Raw genomic sequence first — 7,738 nt, 5'->3', positions numbered from 1 at the left:
TCAGTGGTGGGCTGTGTCCCTTGGACACAGTATATCACCAAGCAGTGTAAACGGCCAATGACACTGACTCTTTATCATGTGATCAGCTGTGTCCAATCATCTCATCAGAGCACATCAGTGAAGAAGAAAAATTACTTATTTGAAAAATTTTAAAACCGAAATGAAGAAAGGGGTTTTTTTTTTTCAAAAAGAAAAAAAAAAACCCTTTCTTCATTTCGGTTTTAAAATTTTTTAAATTAAAAAAATTCTTTCTTTTTTTTCATTTGTTTGAGGAAAAAATAAAAAAAACATTTGTGATTAAATACCACCAAAAGAAAACGCTATTTGTGAGAAAAAAAAGATAAAAATGTAATTGATCGAGGCTTCACGGTACAGCCCAAAGCAGTGCCGGAACTACCAGGGTCACAAAGGTTCACATACAGTCTGTATCAGGGGCGGACTGACCATTTGGAAACTCGAGCACTGCCTGAGGGCCCGGAGTCAGTAGGGGGCCCCATGAGATGCCCCTGGTACCTTTTTCATAGGCTTTTTTGAGTTTGGGCAAGGACACAGGGGCCCCATGATCCCCTATTGCCCGGGGGCCCCATGAGTTGTCAGTCCGCCCCTGGGGGGCGCGCATTCCAGTACAGTTTCTGTAGAAAAAATGCCGCCTGTTCTACTTTTTGTACTACATCCGGAACGCCCTGGAGCTGCAAGCACTAATGTGAACTATGACATTGACCACCATATCACCTACTTTCTGTGCGTTTTGGATGCAGAAAAAAGAAACCGAAATGCATGTCGTGTGAACCGACCCTTAACCTTCTTCTTGGATATCTTTTATTATTGTGTGTTCAGTCTGTTGTATGACTGTTACGCGGCTGCTGATTTCATGAGAAATTCCTATCTCCAGGTGGTGTGGAGGTTCCTCCCTTGGCAAGTGTCTCCGGTTAGGTGGAGTCAGTCCGGTTAATCACCTTTTGTGTTCGCGGAATAACTGTCACTCATGTTTGTCCTCAGGCTGTGGGGACAAGTATGTCTGAGCAGGATCCTATCATAGGAAAGACTGGCCGCACAACGCCTGGATCTCCCATAGGGACATGCATACCCAATGCATGGCAAGAGAGGCCGCTACCCGGGGTGCAGAGAAGGCAAGGGGTACATTTGTATGGGGTGTCGTCAGCTTCTAGATCCTGGAACTGTTGTGTTCAGCAATGAGATTTATGGCACAAAAAACAAATGTAAACGAAGAAATATTATTATTATTATACAGGATTTATATATTATTATTATACAGGATTTATATATTATTATTATACAGGATTTATATATTATTATTATTATTATACAAGATTTATATATTATTATACAGGATTTATATATTATTATTATTATTATTATACAAGATTTATATATTATTATTATACAGGATTTATATATTATTATACAAGATTTATATATTATTATTATACAGGATTTATATATTATTATACAAGATTTATATATTATTATTATACAGGATTTATATATTATTATTATTATACAAGATTTATATATTATTATTATACAGGATTTATATATTATTATTATTATACAAGATTTATATATTATTATTATACAGGATTTATATATTATTATTATACAGGATTTATATATTATTATTATTATACAGGATTTATATATTATTATTATTATACAGGATTTATATATTATTATTATACAGGATTTATATATTATTATTATTATTATTATTATACAAGATTTATATATTATTATTATTATACAGGATTTATATATTATTATTATTATTATACAGGATTTATATATTATTATTATTATTATTATTATTATACAAGATTTATATATTATTATTATTATTATTATACAGGATTTATATATTATTATTATTATTATACAGGATTTATATATTATTATTATTATTATTATACAGGATTTATATATTATTATTATACAGGATTTATGGCGCCAACAGTTTGCTCAGCACTTTACAATATAAAGGGAGACAATACAGCAACAATACAGTTCAATACAAGAGGGATAGGAGGGCCCTGATCCTGGGAGCTTACAATCTAAGAGGGTAATATGTAAACATTCCTTCAACCCTCGCCCCCCAGAGGATTCCCCCCCCCCTTCCTGACCAGGCCATTTTTTGCGATACGGCGCTGTGTTACTTTAACTGGCAATTGCGCGGTCATGCAACGCTGCACCCAAATGAAATTTACATCCTTTTTTTTCCCCCCACAAATAGAGCTTTCTTTTGGTGGTATAAATCATTATATGTATCTACATATACATATACGTGCCACGCTCCATAATAAAATCAACAACTCATATACTAGTGATAATTCAAATAATGACGTGAACAAAATTACTGTGCTTCAAACCAGTGCAACATGTAGTGCATTTCAAAATAATGTTCATCCAATATTTAAAACAGTTATTATAAAAAGTCCTCTTTGTGCTTCTATAATATTTCAGTGACAAGTGAGGTGTATTGTGCCACACTCCCCGTGCTCTAAGGATAGATGTGCGCTCACCTCCTTGTTAGCCAGACAAGCTGGCTAAACACACTTTTTGTCCTGTCAGGACAAGATGGGAATCTTCACTTTATATGCGTGTTTCCATCCATATTGTGGATTGCCTTATTTCTGCCACCAGAGGTCTCCCTCCTTTCACACTTTAGCCTCAATAGGTTTCTTTAAGGATGGTTAAGATGATATTTCCTCCTCCCAGTAAACCATGTAAAAAAGAGCCACAGATAGTGCCTTATCCTTTGTGAGGCTTAGCCTATTTAGTAAGTAAAATCGCCACTCACATTATATACAGCAGTGCTGTGTTCAGCTGATATGTGCCCAGATCCTGTGTTTTGTAAGCGCCGCTCGTCCACCGCGGCGTCGTGACGTCAGAGCCCCTCCCCTACGCGTTACGCCACAGGGTCAGGTGGCTTCATCAGGGGGAAAACAATTGGACGTCACTGCGCTCTGCTCCATATATATATAGAGACAGTCGGCGCCATTTTCTTGTAGACCGCATGGGCGCGGCCATTTTCCTATGGTCTGTGTATGTCAATCTACTTCTGATATGTATAACACATATCATCAGTTACTAATGCTGTAGTTAATATATATATATACTACCTTTTCTGACTGCATTGTCACTATTTACAAACCTCCAGGATCATAGGACATATACAGCTTTACATTTAAAAAAAAATATATGATAAAAACAGGTAACATACATTTTATTATGGAGCGCGGCACGTATATGTATATGTAGATACATATAATGATTTATGTTTATGTTTTTGCACAGATAATGAGTATTGTGTAAAGTGTCGATGCAACATTAGCTATATATGATTCTAGTTATTTATTTATCACGTTAAGGGGAGTATCACATTTTGGCTCACGAGTATTATTAATTGTATTTTTTTCTTTTGGTGGTATTTGATCACCTGTGCGTTTTTTTTTTTTTGTTTTTTTTTTTTAATTTTTTGCGCCGTAGAAAAAAAAAAAAAGGACCGACAATTTTGAGGGAAAAAAACTATTTTTTACTTTTTGATATTAAATATGTCCAGTAAATTTTTTTAAAATCACAATTCGTCATAAATTGAGGCCCAAAATGTATTCTGCTCCCTGTCTTTGCTAAGAAAAAATCCCAATAAGTGTATATTAATTGGTTTACATGAAAGTTATAGTGTTTACAAATGGCGGTATAGATACTGGGGTTTTTTCCACTAGTAATGGTGGCAATCAGCGACTTATAGCGGGACTATGGGGCTGCGGCGGGCATTCTGACACTGGGTGGAACTGACTTGGTGTCACTGACATCCCCAGTGACACCAATACAGTGATCAGTACTAATAAAAAGCACTGTCACTGTACTAATGGCACTGGGCAGGAAGGGGTTAACATGTGGGGCGATCAAAGGGTGAACTGTGCGTTGTGTGCTGCGCTTTACACTGTAAGCACACTGCTTTGTATGGCTGGCTGTGCTATGCAGAGCCATAAAAAGCAGTGTGCTGGAGCTGACAGGGGAGAGATCTGTATTGTACTCTCCAGCTGGGACTACCAGTGATTGACAGCGCGCCCCCTACCTGGAAATGCAAAATCACATGTATATATGCGTGATTTTGCGCACCCGTGCCATCCTGTAGCAGTATTTCTGCTATAGGGCGGCAGGAAAGCAGTTAAAATGTTAGGCTTGGTTCACACTGCCGCAACTTGGAATCCAACTTCTGAGACCCCAAGTCAAAGGATATGTGAAATCCCATGTTAGTCAATGACAGCTGTCTTAATTGGCACGACTGAAGTCTCTCCGACCTTCGAGAAGGTTCCTGCACTACTTCAAAGTGACTTTTATCCACCTTGTGCCCATAGACTTTAATGGAAGTTGACTCAAGTCAGATCCTCATCTATATTGATGTGATTTGGATCCAACATTACAGGAAGATTACCCAGGAATTCGCATAATTCGAATAAAAGTCGCTTCAGAGTAGTACTCAAGTTGCCTGGCAAAGTCGCACTGTAAGTCGTGCAACTTTCAGGTCGTAGTAGTGTGAACTGAGACATGCTAAACCCCGAACCCTGCATTCACTATATCCGCTCTTCCCGGGCCCAGCATTCACTATATCTGGTCTCCCTGGACCCTGCATTTACTATATCTGGTCTCCCCGGACCCTGCATTCACTATATCTGGTCCCCCCGGACCCTGCATTCACTATATCTGGTCCCCCCGGACCCTGCATTCACTATATCCGCTCTCCCTGGATCCTGCATTCACTATATCCGCTCTTCCCGGGCCCAGCATTCACTATATCTGGTCTCCCTGGACCCTGCATTTACTATATCTGGTCTCCCCGGACCCTGCATTCACTATATCTGGTCTCCCCGGACCCTGCATTCACTATATCCGCTCTCCCTGGATCCTGCATTCACTATATCCGCTCTCCCTGGATCCTGCATTCACTATATCCGCTCTCCCTGGATCCTGCATTCACTATATCCGCTCTCCCCGGACCCTGCATTCACTATATCCGCTCTCCCCGGACCCTGCATTCACTATATCCGCTCTCCCCGGACCCTGCATTCACTATATCCGCTCTCCCTGGATCCTGCATTCACTATATCCGCTCTCCCCGGATCCTGCATTCACTATATCCGCTCTCCCCGGACCCTGCATTCACTATATCCGCTCTCCCCGGACCCTGCATTCACTATATCCGCTCTCCCCGGACCCTGCATTCACTATATCCGCTCTCCCTGGATCCTGCATTCACTATATCCGCTCTCCCCGGATCCTGCATTCACTATATCTGCTCTCCCCGGACCCCGCATTCACTCTATCTGGTCTCCCCGGACCCTGCATTCACTATATCCGCTCTCCCCGGACCCCGCATTCACTATATCTGGTCTCCCCGGACCCTGCATTCACTATATCCGCTCTCCCCGGACCCTGCATTCACTATATCCGCTCTCCCCGGACCCTGCATTCACTATATCCGCTCTCCCTGGATCCTGCATTCACTATATCCGCTCTCCCCGGATCCTGCATTCACTATATCTGCTCTCCCCGGACCCCGCATTCACTCTATCTGGTCTCCCCGGACCCTGCATTCACTATATCCGCTCTCCCCGGACCCCGCATTCACTCTATCTGGTCTCCCCGGACCCTGCATTCACTATATCCGCTCTCCCCGGACCCCGCATTCACTATATCTGGTCTCCCCGGACCCCGCATTCACTATATCTGGTCTCCCCGCACCCCGCATGTAGATCAGACCAAAATGAGGGACAGATGAGGAGGAAAGAGGGGCAGTCGCTCAAAATCGGGGTCAGTTGGGAGGTCTGCATGTTGGTACTACCTTGCAAATTTAGCCTGCCTAGGAACACCTACTCCTCCAGACTTGCACCCCTCCCCCAAGCCATTTTGATATTTTGCATAAATTCTCCCAAGAACCAGCCCACTGCTTGTGTCAGGACTGAAGGCTCTTGAGAGGAGTTCTGATTCAGGGTGCTGTGATGTTTTCAGTAAGCTATGTACAGCACCCTACCGACCCCTCCCACCCGCCATGATTGCATAGAGAAGCACAGAGGCCCAGTGCTGACATCACTGGATCTAAAATAAGGTATGTAATGAAAATTAGGTTTCATGTAAAACTTTCCTTATCATCCTGATGGGGGATTGGACCCGGGGAAGGTAATATATCAGCAGCTTTGACACCTTCCTGGAATTGATCCGTCATTTAGGGCTTCGGATGGAAGTTTTACAGAATGTGATTTATTTTTAGCTGGTGTTTGTACATCTGGAGGTAAGAAGTCAATCGTCTCTTTGGGTGTGTGAGGTCACCACTCCCGGCTCGGTCCACACCTTCTGATTCAGCTCCATAGCTGTGCACAGATAATGGGCTGATCCTTAAAGCCCGCGGGGATGGAAAGTACAAATATCTGGGTGGCATCAATTCCTCCCCTCCGTGCCGCTCTCCACAAATAACCACACGGAATGTTTGCATTTCATCATAGAAGACACACGGCTGAGCTTTGTCACCGACCCCGGAAGGCACATAGCCAGACTTAGGGCTCATTCAAAGGACTAGCCAGGGGGGGCAATAAAAGCAGGAGGTTGAGCTGCGGTTTGACTGCTCACCTACGCAGGGACATGCATCTGCTCAGGGCTGTACACATACAGCAGGTGCAATGCTGTGCTTCACAGAGGTAGAAAATATGAAATCCCTTTTGCATTGGGTAGGAAGAACCACTGCCAAACGCAATCCTTTCAGGTGAATGGGGCCACACCGTAATTTCCCTGCAGTCATGTGTTACTAAACCCACGACCCTGCATTCACTATATCTGGTCTCCCCGGACCCTGCATTCACTATATCTGGTCTCCCCGGACCCTGCATTCACTATATCCGGTCTCCCCGGACCCTGCATTCACTATATCCGGTCTCCCCGGACCCTGCATTCACTATATCCGGTCTCCCCGGACCCTGCATTCACTATATCCGGTCTCCCCGGACCCTGCATTCACTATATCTGGTCTCCCCGGACCCTGCATTCACTATATCCGCTCTCCCCGGACCCTGCATTCACTATATCCTCTCTCCCCGGACCCCGCATTCACTATATCCGCTCTCCCCGGACCCTGCATTCACTATATCCGCTCTCCCCGGACCCTGCATTCACTATATCCGCTCTCCCCGGACCCTGCATTCACTATATCCGCTCTCCCCGGACCCTGCATTCACTATATCCGCTCTCCCCGGACCCCGCATTCACTGTATCCGGTCTCCCCGGACCCCGCATTCACTGTATCCGGTCTCCCCGGACTCCGCATTCACTGTATCCGCTCTCCCCGGACCCTGCATTCACTATATCCGGTCTCCCCGGACCCTGCATTCACTATATCCGGTCTCCCCGGACCCTGCATTCACTATATCCGGTCTCCCCGGACCCTGCATTCACTATATCCGGTCTCCCCGGACCCTGCATTCACTATATCCGGTCTCCCCGGACCCTGCATTCACTATATCCGGTCTCCCCGGACCCGGCATTCACTATATCCGGTCTCCCCGGACTCTGCATTCACTATATCCGGTCTCCCCAGACCCTGCATTCACTATATCTGGTCTCCCCGGACCCTGCATTCACTATATCTAGTCTCCCAGGACCCTGCATTCACTATATCCGCTCTCCCCGGACCCTGCATTCACTATATCTGGTCTCCCTGGACCCTGCA

At 44.0% G+C, this 7,738-nt stretch overlaps 1 protein-coding gene across 1 annotated transcript in view; it reads left to right on the top strand.

Moving 5' to 3' along the window:
* Positions 1 to 1,068: 1,068 nt before the first annotated feature.
* LOC149438118 (synaptotagmin-like protein 4) overlaps positions 1,069 to 7,738 on the top strand; it is a gene marked incomplete at its 3' end in the record, with an annotated part of 50,945 nt that continues 44,275 nt past the window's right edge. The window contains exon 1 of the mRNA XM_089660228.1: positions 1,069 to 1,220. The remainder of the gene's footprint in view (positions 1,221 to 7,738) is intronic.

The sequence above is a fragment of the Staurois parvus genome, unplaced genomic scaffold (genome assembly GCF_062004578.1).
Source record: "Staurois parvus isolate SC_StPar_1 unplaced genomic scaffold, SC_StPar_1.0 ptg001216l, whole genome shotgun sequence".
NCBI classification, from domain to species: Eukaryota; Metazoa; Chordata; class Amphibia; order Anura; family Ranidae; genus Staurois; species Staurois parvus.
The sequence above is the reverse complement of the archived record's forward strand: the minus strand, read 5'-3'. Positions and strand labels throughout refer to the sequence as shown.